The following is a 20,804-nucleotide window of genomic DNA, read 5'->3' on the forward strand; positions in this document are numbered from 1 at the left end:
GTGTATCGACATTCTATTGATTTGTGGTTATTGGTAAAAGTGCAATACCTGAAATGTCCAATATAACTTGACTAAACAAAAACAGGACAAGGTTGATTAAATATGAAATACACAACTTTTTAAAGTTGTGGTACACAAATAAAGATGAGAGTTGAACTTTGCATGTAGCTAATTTAATACTTAAGCGCAAAAAGAATGTATAGCTTATACAAATATTGAGTAAAGTCACACATTTTAAATTTCCTGTAGAAATATGGTTGCATTTACAGTTGAGGTTAAAAGTTTACATCCCCCTTTCAGAATCATTAAAAATGTTAATTCAACTTTTTGAACCTGAAGATCAGGGTAAACTTATTTTGTCTTCTGGGAAACATGTAAGCCCTTCTGTAGCCTCTGAAGGGCAGTACTAAATGAAAAAATATAATATTAAGGCAAAATAAGAAAAATGTACACATCTCTTGTTCTGTTCTGTTCAGAAGTTTTCACCCCCTGCTCTTAATGCATGGTTTTACCTTCTGGAGCATCAGTGAGGGTTTGAACCTTCTTTAATAGCTGCATCTGAGTCCCTCAGTTGACTTCAGTGTGAAAAGATGGATCTCATCATCATACAGTCATTGTTGGAAAGGGTTCAAATACACAAAAATGCTGGGAAACCAAAGAATTTGTGAGACCTAAAGGATTTTTCTGAAGAAATAGCAGGCAGTTTAACTGTTCAGGACAAACAATGGATTCATGAACAACTATCACTAAACAAACAAAAAAACACAGCTGTGGATCATTAAGGTAAGAACACAGTATTAAGAATAAAGGGGATGTAAACTTTTGAAAGGAGTATTTTTTTTTTATAAATTCAACTATTATTTTCTGTGAAATATCTTATTCAGGTCAGTACTAAATATACAATTACATGCATTTTATATGATCCCTCTTATTTTGGTAAAATAATTAACATTTTTAATGATTCTGAAAGTAAACTTGTGTAAATTTTTGACCTCAACTGTACTATGAATGTTTCCCATTTGTTATGAATCTTTTAGCTGAGCTTGTTACATAGCATTCCTAATACTTGATGAATACATACAGCATACAAATAATTGAAAATGATTGTGCACTTTAAATTTCAATCACATTTCGACCCAAATGGAATTTTAATTGAATATAGAAATGCCATGAAATGTCTGTTTCTGTTTCTGGTGCAGTAGTACATTATTTCAGCACTCCAGATGAACTCAGACAACAACCTTGCACTATACAGTAACACACATTCAAAGGCACTCCTGAAGAATGTCTAAAGCATAAACCTCCGCCTGCGCTGGTTCATGCAACATTCACTCAAAAGTACAAACAAGAACTGAGCTGCATTTCATTTTAACTGTTTTTTTGTGCTTTATATTCGCATAATATTTTTGTTCATTATAGAATGAGCTGTTTTAAAATCATTTGCGTACGTGAAGAGAATTTAGGAAATAAACCCCTGGTTTCACAAACATGGCTTAAAGGAGAAGTCCACTTCCAGAACAAACATTTACAGATAATGTACTCACCCCTTTGTCATCCAAGATGCTCATGTCTTTCTTTCTTCAGTCGTAAAGAAATTATGTTTTTTGAGGAAAACATTTCAGCATTTTTCTCTATATAGTGGACTTCTATGGTGCCCCGAGTTTGAACTTCCAAAATGCAGTTTAAATGCAGCTTCAAACGATCCCAAATGCAGTTGTAAACGATCCCAGCCAAGGAAGAAGGGTTTTATCTAGTGAAACGATCGGTTATTTTCATAAAAATAATACAATTTATATACTTTTTAACGTCAAGCGCTCGTCTTGTCCTACTCTGCCTGAACTCTGCCTGAACTCTATTAAAAAACTATTTTACCTTTTTTGTTGAGGGTGTTTGATCTTCTTTGCATGTTCACTTTGCAAAGACTGGGTCGGTACTTCTGCAGCGATGTAGGATGATTTTGAAATGATTTTTGAAATTGAGGGAGAAAATATGATTGGAGTTTTTCGACATACCCTAACTGTCTTGAGCCAGAATACACAGAGTTCAGGGAGGGCAATACAAGACGAGCATTTGAGATTAAAAAGTATTTAAATTGTATTTTTTTTTAATGAAAATAACCGATCAATTTGAAAGTGGATTTCTCCTTTAAACCTAGTCCTAGACTAAAATGTAAGTCTGAGCTGTTTCAACTGAAAGAAACTTGCACTGACTGATCTTAAAATATATCAGTGCCTTTGTTTTGTCTTTTTTTCTAAGGCACATTTATAAAAACGTAAATGTGTTAATTGAACTATAGCCTATTCCTGGCTTAGGCTAAGTCCTGTCTGTAAAACTGGGCCAAACAGATTACTATTCATAACACTATAATATTACACTATCAGTCAGATAATTAGACAATGGACCAAAAACAGAAATGTATTAAGCACTTAAATATAAACCTGTAACATTATAATTCTTAATATCTACCCATATGCAATATTTGTTTATAAAGTCATAAATGGAATCTATTTTCATTGTATAGTGATGACCAAATAAATTAAAAAATATTTTTTTCTATATGATATGGATTATAATCAAGCTCCCACTGGAAATAACGTCAACTAAACAGACAAAATCATTAAAATGCAGTTATCCATAAGACAGTTTATTCAAAATAATAATAATATACACGTAAATACACTGAATGCATATTATGACAAGCCAAAGCTCGAATTTCCTTATGGAGACCAAGACTGCATTTTTATCCTCATACTTCACCTCCTAACAGGCAACAGCGTAATTAGCTCAGCGTCTGTGGTTAGATTGACAGATAGTAACAATCTAGAGTGATTACTAAAGGCATCTCAGCAGCTGCCTCCAAAGGACCGATGCTACCGCTGGTTCTTCACATCTAGACTTTATCAAAGTCACACTAAGCAAGATCTAATAAAAGAAACAGACAGCTTTCTCATTCCATTTTGCACATTAAATTTTAACAGATTTCCCCCCAAATGCTTTCCCTCTCTTTAAAATACTGCTGTGTTGTGCATTGGCTTTCGAATATGACGCCTTGTATTTATTCTCTCTGTAGCCATGTGAACATCCATTCATCAGTAGTCAAAATGAAATGTGGACAGGAGAGGTTCTGGGAGGCTAACATTCGTCTTCACTTACGTCCAAACCCTAATGAAAGATTGCTCAGGCAAATCGAGAGTCCACCATCATGGCTCCAAAACGGCAATGGCGCCTGAGACGCTACAATTCAAATTCCATCCCAATCAGCTGCCTGCAAATGTCCACCGCCTGCCGGAGCTTATATTAAGACCGCAGAAGCTCTGAGAGCCTGGTCGGTTAGAAAGCGATACAATTTTAATGCTATTCTGTGTGGGAGGAGCTGAGGGAATGTCGGACCGTCACGAGCAATGGGTAGTAGGAGACATTACTTGTAACTTACACCGCTGTGAAGTTTGGTGTAGTTGTTTAGCTCCATTAGAGAACTGTGTGTTGCCCTCAGGAAAATGTCTGTGCTCTTATTCATTAACCTCAACCGACCTGTGTAAGTGAAATAACAGCAGGGGGAAGCTGAGCGCTCACCAATCAGCACTATGGCTTGGGGCAAGACGAATGTCCCTCTCGGAACATTTGCTGGAACACATCCAATAGCTCATTTTGAACACTGGCTAGCATCTAAAGTATAAATAAACAACACTGTTTTTTTGCATTCTGTATGATAAGGGTCAAACTATTCTAAGAGAAGAGGAAACAGTGACCTGCCTGCCAAAACAACACCTCTCCCTTTTGTTGTGCTTCTACAGTGCTTTTAAGACTATAAAAGGACCTTTGGATACATTGTGGACTAACATTTCCAATAAAATGCCTGTCAAAACAGCCAAATCACAGCACATTGTTCTAAATCGCAAAGCTGAAATAAAAAGTACTGCATGTTTCTCAAAGTGCTTTTCTTACCGGAAAGACCTTTCACATCATAGTGGTGTTTGTAAGTCAACAACAAAGAATCACTGGCTAACACTTTTTGCCTCCTCCTGTACGGTGTAGGTGTTTTCATGATGTTCTCACAGTATGCAATCCAAATTTCAGCACAAAGCTTGTGTTTACTTGGTTTTTACATATACGCTTTAATTTCCTGTAAACCAATAGCACCTCTAGGCTGCTAATGGATCATAGTAGTATTTGGACCAAAATGCTGTAGAATTTTACACCCCACTAATACCACAAATTGCTGTATTATTTATAACCTCTCACCAGTGCTCGGTACAGTGTAAAGTTGGCGAAGAAAAACACTGAATGCATTAATCGTCCAGATTTTCCTGCTCTGGGTGATGATGAACTCTGTGAATGCATCATCAGCCAAGCAGATGTCTTTGAGGCCAGCTTGCATTTGTGTTAAAAACCAGGCATAAATCTGATGACACCCCAACTCAATTCTACATGCTGTTTTTACAGATTATAACTCAAATATTTCACTGTTTACCACAGCACCATATCTCTGCTGCTGTCACAGTGGCCAACCATACATTTTAGCCAAAAATAAAATGTCACATCTAGATCCAGTAAAAAGCTCCATGTCTATATACCGTAGGATTCAAAACTCTGAGAATAGAATGTAAATCTGGGAATGATTATATCACCCTGGAAATAAGCAGAATGTATTCAAAAGGTTGGAGGTCACTATGAATTTTATTTTATTTATTACTTATTTATTTATTTTATTATATTATTATTATTATTTATTTATTTATTTTTTTTGGGGGGGATGTAATTCACCAAGGATGAATTAAATAGATCAAAAGATGGTTACAAAGAATTTCTCTTTCAAATCAGTTTTGTTCTTTTGAAGATTTTAGTATCACAATTTCTACAAAAATATTAGGCAGACAATAAGAACCAAATAAGTATGATTATTAGAATGATTTCTGAATGATAATGTGACAATAAAGAATAGAGTAATGGCTTGTCTCTTATGTTCAACACAGCCACATTTATTTGATCAATACAGTAAAAACAGCAATATTGTGAAATCTTATTACAGTTCAAAACAACAGTTTTGTATTTTAAAGTAATAATGTAATATAAGTCTCTGGTGTCTCCAGAATGTGTCTGTGTCGTTTCAGCTCAAAATACCTCACAGATCTTTCACCATAGCTTGGCAAATTTGTCCTTATTTGAGTATGAGCAAGAACAAGCCATTTGTGTGTGTGTACCTTTAAATGCAAATGAGCTGCTGCCCCCTGCCCCCTTTTCAGAAGAGGACGGAGTCTTAACAGCTCACACTTCAGATCAGTGTTGCCAAGTCCGTGGTTTTCCTGTGGAATTGGGCTACTTTAACACTGTTCCCGCGGGTTAAAACAACCACAATAACGTCATATTTAGCCCCTGGAATGCGAAAAAAATGTGCACTTTACACCCCGGAATGCAATTTTTAATGGGGGATCCCCCCACAAAATGTGACTGGGCTACCCTGTAAAAAATTACAGCGAATTTGAAAGTAAAAGACTGTAAAAATGCTATAGTAAAAAAACGTAAATTATATATATAAAAAAAATAATAACCGTAAATTAACGTTCCCAGAATTCCCTAGGTTACATTTCAAAATTGATGTTTTTTGTTGAAATAACTGCTTCTTGTTAGTTTCTTCTTATCAGGTTTATACATTAGGGTTGCATGTTACACCTAATGCTGCAATTATTTCAGTTTCATGCATGTTACCATGATGGTGTTTAGTGTTTGTGTGAATGGCACTGTGCACCTAGTATATGTGTCAATATTTAAAAACTGCTCGTCATGTGACTTTCTCACCACCTGCTTTTGGTGGTTATCAGTGTATTACAAAGGTACAAAGCAGATCTTAGTACTTCAATAGGTTGGTATAGTAACATATCAGTGAAAAGAAACGACGGTATTTAAATGTAAAATTTAAGTTAAAACTGTAAAACCAAAAATTTTGCTACTGTTTTTTTTAAGGTAAAATTCTTGTAATCACAGCTGCTTTTTTTACAGTAAATTTTACAGAATTTTTTTACAGTGTAGTTTTGGGCGAGATTTGAGAAGCAATTGGGCGGGTTTTGTTGTGAAAACCTGGCAACCCTGCTTCAGATAGTCCATTAACAACAAAACTGGAGAATCTCATGCAGCCAAAATGTCAGAAATTATTTATAAAAAAAAATGCAGACAGTGATGACAGTGATCATTTTGGGGATAAAACTAATGACATAGCTCTGCTCTCTGTGAATACAGTCAGAGACAGTAGTAATTTTAGCCACTTTAGCTGTACAGTATGCTAACAAGCACATCCGAAAACACAATTTGAAAACATTCAGAAAATATGAGCTGATGATGTTTAAACATGAACAGCTGGTATTGACCGGATGGTATTGACCCATCTTTCAGAATCAGCTTTGGGGGTCTGTAAGTGTAAACACTTTTATTCAGCAAGGATATGTTCAATTGTTAAAAAAGATTTCTATTTCGAACAAATACTGTAAGTTTTTATTTCTCAAAGAACTCTGCAAAAAGTATCACAGCTTGCAAGAAATATATGCTACGATATGATTCTTTGTTGCTGACATTTTGAGGAACATGCAGTACTTGTTATTTCAGCTGTGACTTTGCAGAAAAGTTTTTTTTTTACATTTAAAACAAGGACATATCCATAGTAAGCACATTGTCTACCATCTGTCCACCTCTGCTACGGCCATAGAGAGAATGCTCTGTACTGCAAGAGAAGAAATTGCAGGGAAGGAGAATCAACAGATCTTAATCAGATGATGTGGTCATCGTCAGAACCTCAGCGAGGCAGATGATGCCTCCGGAAAGGCTGGCGTGTGGGGGCGTGCAAACATCCCTGGGGGGGTGAGTGCAGCTGATCTGTAGCAGGGTAATGACCAGTCAGAGGAGGAGTTTATGTCACAGTGAAGTTGAACCATATCAATGTCAAACACTCAGGCGCACAGGAGACATCTGGGAAGATGGGGAGGGCATGATAAACAAGGCTGATACGACCAGTGGGCAACTGATCTCTCTATCATATCTTTCTCTCTCCCTTGTCATTTCTCATGCCCCTTTGCCTGTCTTCAGCTTTCAAAATATGCCTCATTTATGAATTATTTTCCTATATATGTAATTCAGCTCTGAATATGCTTCTTTCACACTTACACACACACATTTCTGTCAGACAGTCACCTGTCTCTTCTGGCCCATCAACCATGGTTTATATTCTTCTGCACATAATTCATAATTAAGCTATTCTTAATCAGAAAAAGCCAATCGTTCATAATCATTTGCTAGCAAATCTGTATAATCAAACATTAGGCCATGCATAATGCAACATACTGTAATAAGAAATTACAGTACATTTGTGAAGTGTCATCAGAGCAGTTACTGTATTAATATGCATATCTTTGCATGTATTATTTTTTAGAGAAGACCTATTATGCTGTTTTTACAATATGTAATATAAGTTTCAGGTGTCCCCAGAAGTTTCAGAAAATGCCTATTTTGAGCAGAAGCAGAAACATGCTGTTTTCTGAGCGTGCACATCCGAAGCTCAGGCACAGAAAGTGGCTGTCACATGGCATGTGAGTTCTAAACTAAATTATCTTTCATGTCTTATTGTGCTGTCAAATACAAAGTTTATGTTAAAAACACAAGAGTTACAAAAACAGTCAGTTTTGTCTGTGAAGGTAAACAGCTGGGAAAGAAATTGCAAGTTTACATTAGATTAATGTAGCAGCAGTGTAATATACAGTAAATAAATAAATAAATAACTCCACTGCTCACTTGTCTCTCTTGAAGCTGAGACTCTAAATAGTGTTCTGTGCTTGTCTATGGAGCCAAAGACAAAAAGTTAGCATGATTTGCTCAAACTTTTGCCATGCATTAGAAAAACAAAAAACAAAATGATGGTGACGTGGTTGGAAACGTGCAGATTAATGGGCGGTAATATTATAATAAGATCCCCTTTCTACATCACGGGGAAGCAAAATCTGAGTGGCTCTTTTTTTCACATGCTTGTGAGATTTTCATGATATGCCCCCTTTAGATATTTTATAAATTAATAGTTTTTTCTTCCACTATGTGCACGTGTTCCAAAAATTAATTGGCAAGAAAAAATAGTCATTATTTTATTTCAAAAACATTTAAAATGTAATTTGCATCACTCAAAGATTATTAAACATTTTTATATGTGGTGTTAAATTAATTTAATAGTGTTAAATGTTGATTTTCTAAAAGGCCAAAGTGCTATTAATATGCATATCGCTGCGGAATATTAATAAAAGTTAATACAAATGCTAAAATCCATTACTGCACTGGTTGACAGGTACACAATCTTCTAAGGTGCCTGCATTTTAAAATTTTCATTTAAACTGTTCTCCTATTTTCTGAATATTATTTAAACAAACAAGATCAGGTGTGTGCATAAAAATATGCTAAACTTTAAAAAACCCTGTGAACATTAATTAAGCTCCAATGCAAGCCAGTTATAAACATGTTTTTTATCTTTCATACATGAGAGCCACTACAACATGTCCAGCTCCCTCAAATCCTCCCCTGCATCACATTTATCATTTTATTCTTTTCCATTTCTCTTTTGCTGCAAGCCCTCACTATAATCAGACAAGAGCCTTTTAGTAATTTTACATGAATTCTGGATTGAAGTGTTACGTATGTATGTGTGTGTGTTTGTGTGTAAAGGAAAGAGAGAGCGAGAGAAAGACAGAATGTGACAGGGACAGACAGAGAGGAGTCCTGGAATTACACCCTAGTCAATTAGTGTGACATACGCTGACAGAGACGCCGCACAAAACAAAGCTTGTGGCCACAGGCAGAGTTTTGCCTTACTAGCGCAGATCAAATTAATAGTGTCCTTGTCAAGGCAAGTTATTGCATTATTCCCATGGAGAGAAATTAAGAGGCTTGGCAGAGATTGTGTATGATTGCTGGCATGAGGGATACAGAATAATATTGTATTTAATATATGATACCAGACTTTCCACACCTTCAGAGCTATAAATTTCCATAACTTATCAATCATTTGTGATTACTGAATAATTACACTCTGTGATATTTATCTGTACATCAGGAACCAGTCCTTGTAATTAATTATTTTAATTTAGAATGTTTATTACTGCCAAGAGATCAAAACAGTTAAAGTCAAAAATTTACATACACCTTGCAGAATCTGCAAAATGTTAATTATTTTACCAAAATAAGAGGGATCATACAAAATGCATGTTATTTATTATTTACTGAACTAAATAAGGCCTAAAAGACGTGTACATACAGTATAGTTCACAGTTAAACTGCCCACTATTCTTCACAAAAATTCTTCAGGTCCCACAGATTCTTTGGTTTTTCAGCATTTTTGTGTATTTGAACCCTTTCCAACTCATATTTAACTATTATCGTTAGGTTCAAACACTCACTGATGCTTCAGAAGGAGAAACAATGCATTAAGATCCGGGGGGTGAAAACTTTTGAATTTGAAGCTCAGGGTAAATGTAACTTATTTTGTCTTCTGGGAAATATGTAACTATCTTCTGTAGCTTCTAAAGGGCAGTACTAAATGAAAAAATATGATATTTAGGCAATATAAGAAAAATGTACACATTCGTTCAAATGTTTACACCCCTTGCTCTTAATGCATCAAGTGAAGCATCAGTGAGCATTTGAACCTTCTGTAATAGTTGCATATGAGTCCCTCAGTTGTCCTCAGTGTAAAAAGATGTATCTCAAAATCATACAGTCATTGTTGGAAAGAGTTCAATTACACAAAAATGAAAAACCAAAGAATCTGTGGGACTTTTCTGAAGAACAGCAGGCAGTTCAGGTGTTCAACTTTTCAACTACTATTTTCTCTTGTGGACTATATGTAAACATCTTTTACGTGAAATTTATATTCAGGTCAGTACTAACTAAAAAATAACATGCATTTTGTATGATCCTTCTTATTTTGGTTAAATAATTAACATTTTGCAGATTATGCAAGGTGTATGTAAACTTTTGACTTCATCAGTACAGTTCATTTTTTCTGGCCCTTTTGAGAAGCCCGGCACTGGCCAATAATCAGTTGATAAACACTGAAACATTGAGAATTTTCAATATATATTATATAAAGTAATGTAATTTCATTTAATACATTTTGTGCACATTCCCTGTTTTGATCAAATTGTATTATGGACATTATGGTTCAAATGTTTGTAATAAGTAAGAAAAAATTCAGATAAATGGTGTTCTTTTGAAAGTTCTATTCAAATAATACTGAAAGCAAAATGTATCATGGTTCATTAATACAATTTCTTGAGCAAAAAATATGGGTGATTTAAATTCAGGTTGTCAAAAAAATCTAGACCGATCCGAAATATACAGGAGGAGTGCTCTTCTGATATAACAAAGCTAAAGAAATAAACACAGCTTTTCACAGCAACTTATCTCCACGTCACATTGTGTCTGAAGCCGTGCTAACCTGCGATAAGTACTCATGATCCTGTGGAGGAGGGTGATCTTTAAGGCTTACATCCTGGCAGAAAGGTGTTAAGCGTTCCTTCATGCTCACCTTTTCTACCTAATCAGAAGCGTCAGACTTCTTGCACACTCGCTGGATTATGAGGGATTTCAGCATCACTACACTAAATAAATGGGGTCTAGTCCAGGTGAATGAGCAGAAGCATGTCTGGCTGATGCTTTCTCGCTTCAAGCCAAAAGGGTTTGGATTAATGAAGCCGAATCTGACTCTCTTTAGCTCCCGCCCTCCTTCCGCAGACACGTATAGGCTCATTACAGGATGAAATGTCAAGGGGTTCTGAAATATTCAATGAGCAGGGGCAGATATCCAAGTCCAGACCTGGAACATGTCATTGATGCTGAGAGGGAAAGAGACATATGAGGCAGGTGGCATGACATGGAGGTAACAGGCCTGTGGAAATGGCTGGGATCAGACTGTCGGCCTGCTGAAGGGCCAGAGGAAAGCACAGAAGCACTCTGACAGCTGGGCTCGCTGACCTTTATTAATAGGGATTAATAAAGACTAGCAGCCAATTCCAGCACAATCACTACTGGTAAGGCTTTAACCAGGAGGGTCTTGAAAAGAATTGGTGTTAATGAGGGGAATTTGTTGGTTGACAAGTGATGAATGTCCACTGGACATAGACCTTTAGCTTTAGAGGGATAGTGTGTGCAAAAATGAAACTGTCATCATTTATTCACCCTCATGTTTTTTGCAAACCTGAATGACTTTCTTTCTTCTGAGGAACATGAAAGAACATTTTTGAAGATATTTTGAAGAGCGTTTAAACTGTTACAATGAAAGTGATACCCAGGACGATACCGACTTTTTCCCATTGTACGGGAACGAAAAACATTAAATATCAAAAAGAGTTTCATTAAGCTAATTTAAAGGGATAGTTCACCCAAAAATGTAAATTCTGTCACACTCATGTCATTTCAAACCCATAAAAACCTTTGTTCATCATCGGAACACAAATGAAGATATTTTTGATGAAATCCGAGAGCTCACTGACCCTGCATAGACAGTAACACAACTACCACGTTCAAGGCCCCAAAAGGTAGTACGGACATCGATAAAATAGTCCATGTGACATCAGTGGCCCAACCTTTAATATATGTACAAAAAAAACATTTTCAATGTACAAAATCTTATTTTGTGATCTGCTGAATAAAGAAATCCATACAGGTTTGGAGCAACATGAGGTTGAATAAATGATGATAGAATTCTCATTTTCAGGTGAACTATCTCTTTAAGAACACTTACGTGCTAAGCAGTTTACCTTGATTGACTTGTACAAGATCTAAAATAGAATAAATAATTATTGTGATGGAAAGCCACCTTAAGACTGTTAATACGCTATTTCAATACCATCAGCTATATCAATTTTAAAGCATAAAGCACATCAGACCTTGATGATGAGAAGCTGAATTCTTATAATGTTGTTTGCTTGTCTGTCCTTGCCGGCAGCTGCATGTCATACTACGGATATTGTTCAGAAATGTCTGAAGGGAAGCTTTTTTTTAGTCTTAAAGACTAAGATGCCCTCAAGTGAGATGGAAAATGTCAAAGTAATTTACTTGTATTTTCTCCATTTTTGAATGCTAAGGTAGCCTGCGACACCGCATCTTCCTGTAAAATTAGAAATTTCATATACAGGCCTTTGAGTCAGCAAGAACATTCCACCTCAAATAATTTTGTGCGATACTAAACAACCATTTTGATTATTCCAATTTATCACAGTTATATCATACAGCATGCATTCAGTGTTTCTTGTCGCTTCCACGGACCCCAGAACAGGATGTGCAGATTGCATGGAGATGAATGAGTTTCAGTGGAACACAGCTCATTAAATAAACATATATGTAGAAGATACAGAGACAAGGAGAGAGGGAACCCAGTAAAAGACTGAACAAAGTTAATGGCAACAAATTAAGCCACATCCAGTGAATATGCTAGAGAACAGAGGTGGGAATCAGAAGGAGCCTGGTGATAATAAAAACTGTTTGCTATTTCTTAAAGGGGTCCTATTAGACTCTTTTACAAAGTCTTGATTTTGTTTTGGGGGTAATTTTTCACATAATTTACATTATTACAATACCTTTCTCCCAGCCTGTCACAAATGGCTCGATTAGTTCCAGGTTTGCCAAAGCAGCAAGCTCCGTCTGCTCCATTATAGTTATGGATATCGTGCTAATTTATTGAATTATTTACATACTTAATTTCATTGCCCGAAATCAGCTCCAGCATTAGGCTAAAAGCAGCCTAATGTTTTTAATACTACTAAATTTGTATTTAACAACTGACAACAATTAAATAATTATTTAAATAATATATTTCCTCAGTTATTCAAAAAGCAGCTACAGAAAACGAGCAAAGATTAAAATGATCAAAGAACATCAATTATCCTAGCCTAGGCTAGTGCAAGTTTATGCATTTTAAAAATACTCATGTTATAAGTGAAGCTATCTACACTGTATGATGAATAAATCTCTTACCACACACTGTACATGTCTGCAGCACTTTACGGCACCGACACGGGCACCGGCACGGCCACCGACGCTTATCGTGGCCACTCTAGTTAATGCTTGTGTTTACACCAGCCGTGCCTCAGGATGTGTATCGACCCCCAATACCGCACATTTTTTCATTTTTTTTTTTTTATATTTAAATATGAATCCTGCAACATTATTTTTAAGGAATATTTACCAGTAGAAAATATTTACCAGAATTTATTTATTAGAAAAATGTAAATACACAAAACAGTATTTCTGAAAATTATTATTAAAATTATTATTAACATGTAATGGAACCATTCAAATGGAATCCAGAAAATCAACACAGAATTTGGTAAATCATTAATTTGAATCTGAGAAAAAAATTGTTAAATAGGCCTTAAAAATTTAAATTTTTGTGCAACTTTTAATAAATATGCTGTTAAATTGTGTAGGTTTCTTGATTTCAATTAATTAGACATGCTTTTTGATTAATACGTTTTAACGTAACTATTACAGTCCAGAAAAACAAAATGGAAAAAAATGAATTTGGGAAAAATAAATAAATAAATAATGGAATTTGGGAAAAAAACATAACTGAGGTAAAATATTGCAATACTTTTGCAACAGATTTTTTCCTCACCCTTTTCAATTTTGAGTAAATAGTGCATTTCAAGGGGCCGTTCATCAAAATGTAATATTATATTGTAAGATTGGCCAACCTGCTCAATGGACATCGCTATTTACTGTTTAAATACCCATATGGATCAACCTATGGATCAAGGCTTTTCGCGGTTATGCCACACGCTTTTAGTTTCCCGATCTCCAGTTTAGCTCTTTGGCAAACATGTCACATAGCAGTGCACAGTGGCAGAGCGAAATATCTGTACTTGCACAAGGACTTTGTGGAAAAAGAACTGCTGCTGATATATATATACCATCCACCATGACTTCAATGAGCACTCTGAAAGAGAAAAGAAAAAAATATGAGAGAAAAATAAGGAGAAAAGAGAGCGAGGAAGCCATTTCTGCAAGAATCAAATCTGTTTTGGTACTACGTTTGCACAATTATTTTGGCACACAAGCACATGCTCTCATATTTTTTTCCGTTTAGTTGTTGATGATAAAACAGAAGTTGCTTTCGCCAATGGCAAGAGGGGCCTAGAGGTGAAAGCATGCGCATCACACAAGTCAGCCTTATCCGCTCTCGCTCTACATACACACGCTCACAAATTTTCCCACACTGGCACTCTTTTGCCTGAAGGCTTGTGTACAGTACCTCTCTCTATACTCCTCTTCTCTCTTCCTCCCTCCCACATTCAGTCTCTTTGTTTCTGGCCCATTACTTCTTTCTCACCTCACACTGTCTCTCCGCTGCGATAAAAATCACAACATAGTAATGACCAGACCGCCTCCCCCCACTTTCCCACACCAACCCCACCACGCCCCCAGCTTTCTCCATCTCTCTGCTGCATAGATGAATCTGGGCTAACACAAACTAGCACTTTATAATGAGTGTTCCTCCAGGGGGCTGGTCAGGGGGCTTATCCAAAGTGAAGCGATTCTTTTTCCCTCTATTTATGCAGCAGACAGAGCAGATTGCTCTACCACGTCTGCCACTCGCCATACGCCATCCGCCTTATGAAGGAAACTCGCATGGATGGCCCGAGATTCGCTTCCTGAATTCCAATGCGCATGTGTCACATGCGTTTAATGTCCCTAAACCCTCTTATCCAGTCTTTCCTTTACCCTGGTAATGATGTCGCCCGGCTGAGCGAGGCTCAATGCACATGAAAAAGAAGAGAAGAGGGAGGCTGACCCACTTTGAAGGGTTTCCCCTACAGCTCAGCCCAAAAGAGAGCTGACACAATTGGGCCACTGTGACACTGCTACTGCTGCGATAGTTGTGGTGTCAATACCAAAAGTGCACACACACGTCGTGCACATGCACACTCACAAAGATCCATACAGACATCTCATTTAAAGGGGCAGTTCATCAAAAATCAATAAAACTTACTTTATTTAATCACCCTCATGTGTTCAAAGCCCAAATAACTTCCTATTTTTCTGTGAAGCAAAATTACTTTTTTGTAATATATATATTTGATACATTGACAAATTGATAGTTTCTGGTTCTGTTTATTGAAAGGTATCCTAGAACGGCATCACTGTGAAAATTCCCTTTTGGACCCTTTATTTTTAAAGGGAACCCTGGCTATTAAGACTTGTATGAATTAATTTAAAGGAGAAGTCCACTTCCAGAACAAATATGCGGCTTCAAACGATCCCAAATGCGGTTGTAAACGATCCCAGCCAAGGAAGAAGAGTCTTATCTAGTGAAATGATCACTAGATGTAAATGATGTTATTTTCATTAAAAAAATACAATTTAAATACTTTTCTTGCTCTGCTTGAACTCTGTGTATTCTGGCTCAAGACAGTTAGGGTATGTCAAAAAACTCCAATCGTATTTTCTCCCTCAACTTCAAAAATCATTTCAAAATCATCCTACATTGCTGCAGAAGTACCGACCAAGTCTTGGCAAAGTGAACATGCAAAGAAGATCAAACACCCTTAACAAAAAAGGTAAGCTGAGAGAGAACATGAGATGTAATTTTTTAAACATACCCTAACTGTCATGAACCGGAAATAAACAGAGTTCAGGCAGAGTAAGACAAAACAAGCGTTTGACATAAAACAATTTATATAGTTTTTAATGAAAATAACCAATCGTTTTACTAGATAAGACCCTTCTTCCTCAGCTGTTTACAACTGCATCTGGGATCATTTGAAGCCAAATTTAAACTGCATTATGGAAGCTCAAACTCAGGGCACCATAGAAGTCCACTATATGGAGAAAAATCCTGAAAGTTTTCCTCAAAAAACATAATTTCGTTATGGCTGAAGAAAGAAAGACATGAACATCTTGGATGACAAGGAAGTGGACTTGTCCTTTAATGTAAATTATGTCTCTTACTGAAATATGTAGTATAAAACCCATAAAAGATTTATGTTATTAAAAAAAACCACATTGTTTTATACATATTTTGTACTATGGGAGGGGGGGCATTATTTCGATGGCATAAAACGGCTGCACTGGGTGAGCTACTGGCGCTAGCTTTTGCTATTTTTCAACTCAACTCGGAAAATAAAATACTGATACAATGACCACAGCTACTGAAAGAGCTTACAGGTGGCAAAGGATATAAGCGTATGCTTAAACCAAATGCTGTACCACCTATTTTTCCCCACAAGGAGTCTAAACGCCCCAGATCATTCAGTGAAATCCACTTTGAAAAACTCCTTCAGTGGCTGCAGCGTCATGACAAGCGTCAGCATGTTTAAATCCTGCGAGAACAGCATAGCGTTTCTTAGCCGTTTTTAAGCTCTTTCAGTAGCTGTGGTCTACTAAAAGCCTCAATAGTATCTGAGGTTAAAGTGGAGAGAAGACGTTGTGACGAGTCTTTAAAAAGTTTTATTCGTCAAAGGCATCTTCCTATTTTTTCTCCTCTTCTTATTGCTACGAAAGCATGCAGTGAAGATTTACATCACTTCTCTTGTTGCCTTTCAACTGAAAATTAAAACCAAAAGCAGCACAAAATGGCATCGAACCAGTATTTTATTTTCCGAGTTGCTTATACAGAGTTGTGTTGTGTTGTGTTGAGTTTTTAAAATAACATAAATCTTTCATGGGTTTTCTACTACATATTTTAGTAAGAGACATCATTTAGATCATATTAGGCCATACAAGTATTACCTGGGGTTCCCTTTAAGAGCTTTTAAGGTATACATTTTATCAGTTCAGGGATTCCCTGGGAATCAAACCCATGATTTTCAGCTAGATGAATGATAATTTTGATTAAAAAAGAATTAAGATGAATAAATATTAACAGACTTTTATTTTTTGGTGAACCTTTAATCTTATCATATCATCTATAAAGCACTTCCATTGAGAGTATATCTCTTTATGATGGACTAAATGACCATGTCAAAAACCAGCTAATTAGCCTGTTTAATATGCATCCATCTTTTCCAAAACATGTCAGTGTGATTTACCATCTATTACTGTTGAATTCCTTGTTGAAAAAAAGCATCTGCCCCCCTCTCTAATTGCACCCGCATATTAGCTTTAATGCACCAGTCGTTTTCATGCTTTTAGAATGCAGTACACTAAGAGCGGTAGCCATGTGACCCTTTTAAAAGACAACCTTGTAACTAGCTGATTGAGCTTAGAACAGATGGCATCTTGAACATTGGCCAACAAAAGAATGCTGAAAAGGAAAGAGTGCTTTCTGAAGCTAATAACAAGAAGTCAGTGAATCACTGGTCAAATCTCTGGCAAAAATGGACCCTAATGAGAAAACAAAGCTGATAAAAACAAGCTTGAAGCAACAGCTTCTTTGCAGCCTTCCAGCTAATTCGCTTCCACAGACACACTACCATTCGTTGACAAGCTCCATAAAACACTTCCATGTTTAAGACTGACATTAATGTACTATTAATCACAAGCATTCAGGATAATGCACCGGCGCCATAATCAAATCAAATCAAATCATGTAGACGAGTTCGAGGACAACATCATGGAGATTCAGGAAATTGACAGTGGCAAGGGTTTACAGAAGCTCCTCTTATCGTAACAGGCATAATAAGAATAGAATAGAAAAATAACCTGAGAGTGCTCTGTACAATCTCAGAGTCAGTAAAATGCAATATTATGACAATAACAATATGCAATACATCAGTTTCAGTACACTTTAGTACAAGGGATTTTTAGAAATAAACAGTAAAGGAGTCTGTAAAGTACCAGGAGAGATCTTGATTTGGTCTTTGTTTTGTAATCTTCCCATTTTGCGACTGCAATAGGTCTGAATCTTTCATTGTTATTATATTTCACAATACAATGTTGCCGCACATTTGACGAAAAAAAAAAAACCTCAAGGAATATGCTGCATTTGTATATTTTTCCATTTTAAAGAGGACAAAGGGAAAACAAGTTCTGTATGTTTTTGTAATAAAATCGGGATTTTCAATAGTGAAAAAAACAATATTTAACAGATCTCGTGGCAGGTTTGTTGAACAAAATTATTTATGCACAAATGAAAGGATGATGCGACAAAGAAAATTATTTTTATGCTAATATCTGGCTTAATCTGTGTTAAAAAGAATCTGAAAAAGTTTTCATGTAGTGCTGATATTATAAAGTAGAGCTGGGGGTAAAAAACAGCATCATAGAGATCTCACAGCCAATCACACAGCAGAAATAAACAATAAACAACAGCTAGTCAGTCCACGTCTCTATTAAGTCTGTATGTTCTGCGGGAATGAATCATTTTGTCTGCAGCACAAGCTCAAACACCTGTGACGCTCACAGTGTTTTCAGCATTTGATGTCTCCATCTATGAGGACATGAACACATACAGTCTTCACCTCCAGAGCTCCTCTGAGAGTCACTTCACAAAAGAAAAACCACCATCAACTGCAAAGTGAAACTCAAAGAACTTCACATCAAACCACCAAAATAAATGTTAATGTAATTATGACAGTAATTGTATAATAAAAAGTAGTTCTCAATGTAATAATAATAATAATTTTAAGGAATATCATGCAACCAAGATATCTTCCCTCCCATGTTTTAATTTATACAGTTAATTAAATCTTGTTTGACGAAAAAATGCTTTGTTGTAAATTATTTATATTATTTGTTATATTTTCATTTTATTACATTTTAAACTTTTATTAATTCATTTCATTAGACACCGTTTTGATGTTTAATCAAAGTCATAAAACAGAAAAAAATTCATACAACTGAATAGATTTCATAGGGCACTAAACTAAAAGTTAGCTAACTTTGTGAAGTTTTATTGTGAGGAAATAAGTTATGATTACATTCATTCTCGTGGTCTAACAAACATGTGGAAAACATTTCCTTCCCCATTAATGGTATTGTAAAAAATATTGATCCTGTATGATATGGAAAAAAATATTGTGATATTTTGGCCATACCGCCTAGCCCTATTATAAGATATCGGACAGCCTTGAGAAGTTGTTTGTTTTTATTCCACCATGAATCATATGTATTTGCGCTATTTGCAGCAACGCAATCATACCTGCTGATTCAATCCGCACAACTCATCACAAAGCTGAACAGAACAGCATAGCAAACAACCTTGATACTGAAATGCTAAAAGATAAATAATTATGGGCAAAAGAGGATTCTATTATTTGCACTCTCTTCTTGTACTTCATAAAAACTTGCATGTGAAAATGGTGAGCTATTTCTTTTTTCTAGCCATGAATTCTGCATGGGAAAAAACAAGAAAATCACATGTCTGACTCACAACAAACAGTCTAAAGTGGTGGTAAAGCAAAAAAGAAAGAGAAAGAACAAAGTATGTGTGTGTTTGTGTGTGTGTGAGAGAGAGAGAGATAGAAAGAGAGAGTTGAAACAGAAAGTCCAGTTGTAGGAAGTGTATTAGAGCTTCTTTCATTGACCCACTCTGCACCTGAGTTGACATATCTGAGACGTGCCCACCATCTCCGTTCCTCAGTTTCTGGGGACTTCACTGGAATCTTTCTCCTTCCTTAACAGTGTCTCATGTAGCTGTCTTCATACATAGTATCACAGCCATTCAGTGGCATCCTTGATTATATAGCAGTACAGTTCTCTCCAGACAGACTGAGCTACAAAAGTGGAAAACAAAAGCTATTTCACGGCAAGGTGGCTCTGAGGCAATAAGCTTGAGTTGTGTGGGTTGTTGTAGGTGTGGTGTGTGTGTAAGAGAGCAATAAACATAGTCTTCCTCTTAGAAGTCAGACATGAGCATAAGAAATATAATCTGGAGACTGTCATCCATCAAACATGGAGATTGTTCTTCTCATCGAAAGGAAACAAAAAACATGTAGAAGCGGTGAGATTTTCGCAGGGATAGGCTTCCTAAAATGCTTCGAATCCAATAAGATGCAATATATCACAACGATGCCACAAAACCAATAACAGACCTGACAGATGTGTCAAGAGCGGTTGTGATGCTCTGCGGTGACATCTCAGATCAAGTACAGAAAGCGCTGCTTGAATTGCAGATTGTGATTTCCTCTCATGGCACTCTATTTAGTTGCATTTACTAGAAAATAGCATCAATCTCAACCCTGAGATATGTTGAGAAATGAAAATTTCATGTTATTCTGACGGAACGCCTGAAAGGATCTATGAATCCTCCACTCGTGGAGGCACTCTGTAAGCTAATATAACTCTTGAAACACATGAAAACAAGCAAATTTGTGAGATTACATGCAAAAATGGATTGTAGTGCAGTCCATGAGACTATTAAGAGCACTGCGTGGTTAAAAAAAAGAAAAAAGGTGGGAAAAAACATGAGACGCCTGTATAAATAAGTAGAAAATCACAGGAAAATATTCCACTGCTGCAGGAATTCAATTACTTAATGCAAAACCATAAACCCGCAGTCTAGCTGCTGCTAACTCTCAATGTCTCTCAAACAGCAAATACATTAGACATTTTTATTCTTCATAGTATAAGGAAAATTGTGTCGCTTAGTGTAATTTGCAGGTGTTTTCTCTAATCAACAGTATGGAGCTAATGTACTTCATCAGTTTACAAAACATGAATTGCTGGGGTAAACACAGCAGATGGACTTTAAAGTAAATTCAATTCATGTATATGAGATAGATTTGTTAGCATGTATTGACAGTAAATGGAGCTTCAAGATGACCAATGCTGAATGCTGTAAAGCTGAATTGGTTTCAGCACCATGGACAGCTCCACACAGCTCCACATTCCTCAATGACCGC

The 20,804-nt window shown here is 36.2% G+C and overlaps 1 protein-coding gene across 2 annotated transcripts in view; it reads right to left on the reverse strand.

Annotated features, from left to right (window-relative positions):
- Positions 1 to 20,804, reverse strand: part of LOC127167251 (gamma-aminobutyric acid receptor subunit gamma-3) — a 128,540-nt gene that overhangs the window by 105,001 nt on the left and 2,735 nt on the right. The gene's annotated exons all lie outside the window — the stretch shown is intronic.

Source organism: Labeo rohita, chromosome 6 (assembly GCF_022985175.1).
Source record: "Labeo rohita strain BAU-BD-2019 chromosome 6, IGBB_LRoh.1.0, whole genome shotgun sequence".
NCBI classification, from domain to species: Eukaryota; Metazoa; Chordata; class Actinopteri; order Cypriniformes; family Cyprinidae; genus Labeo; species Labeo rohita.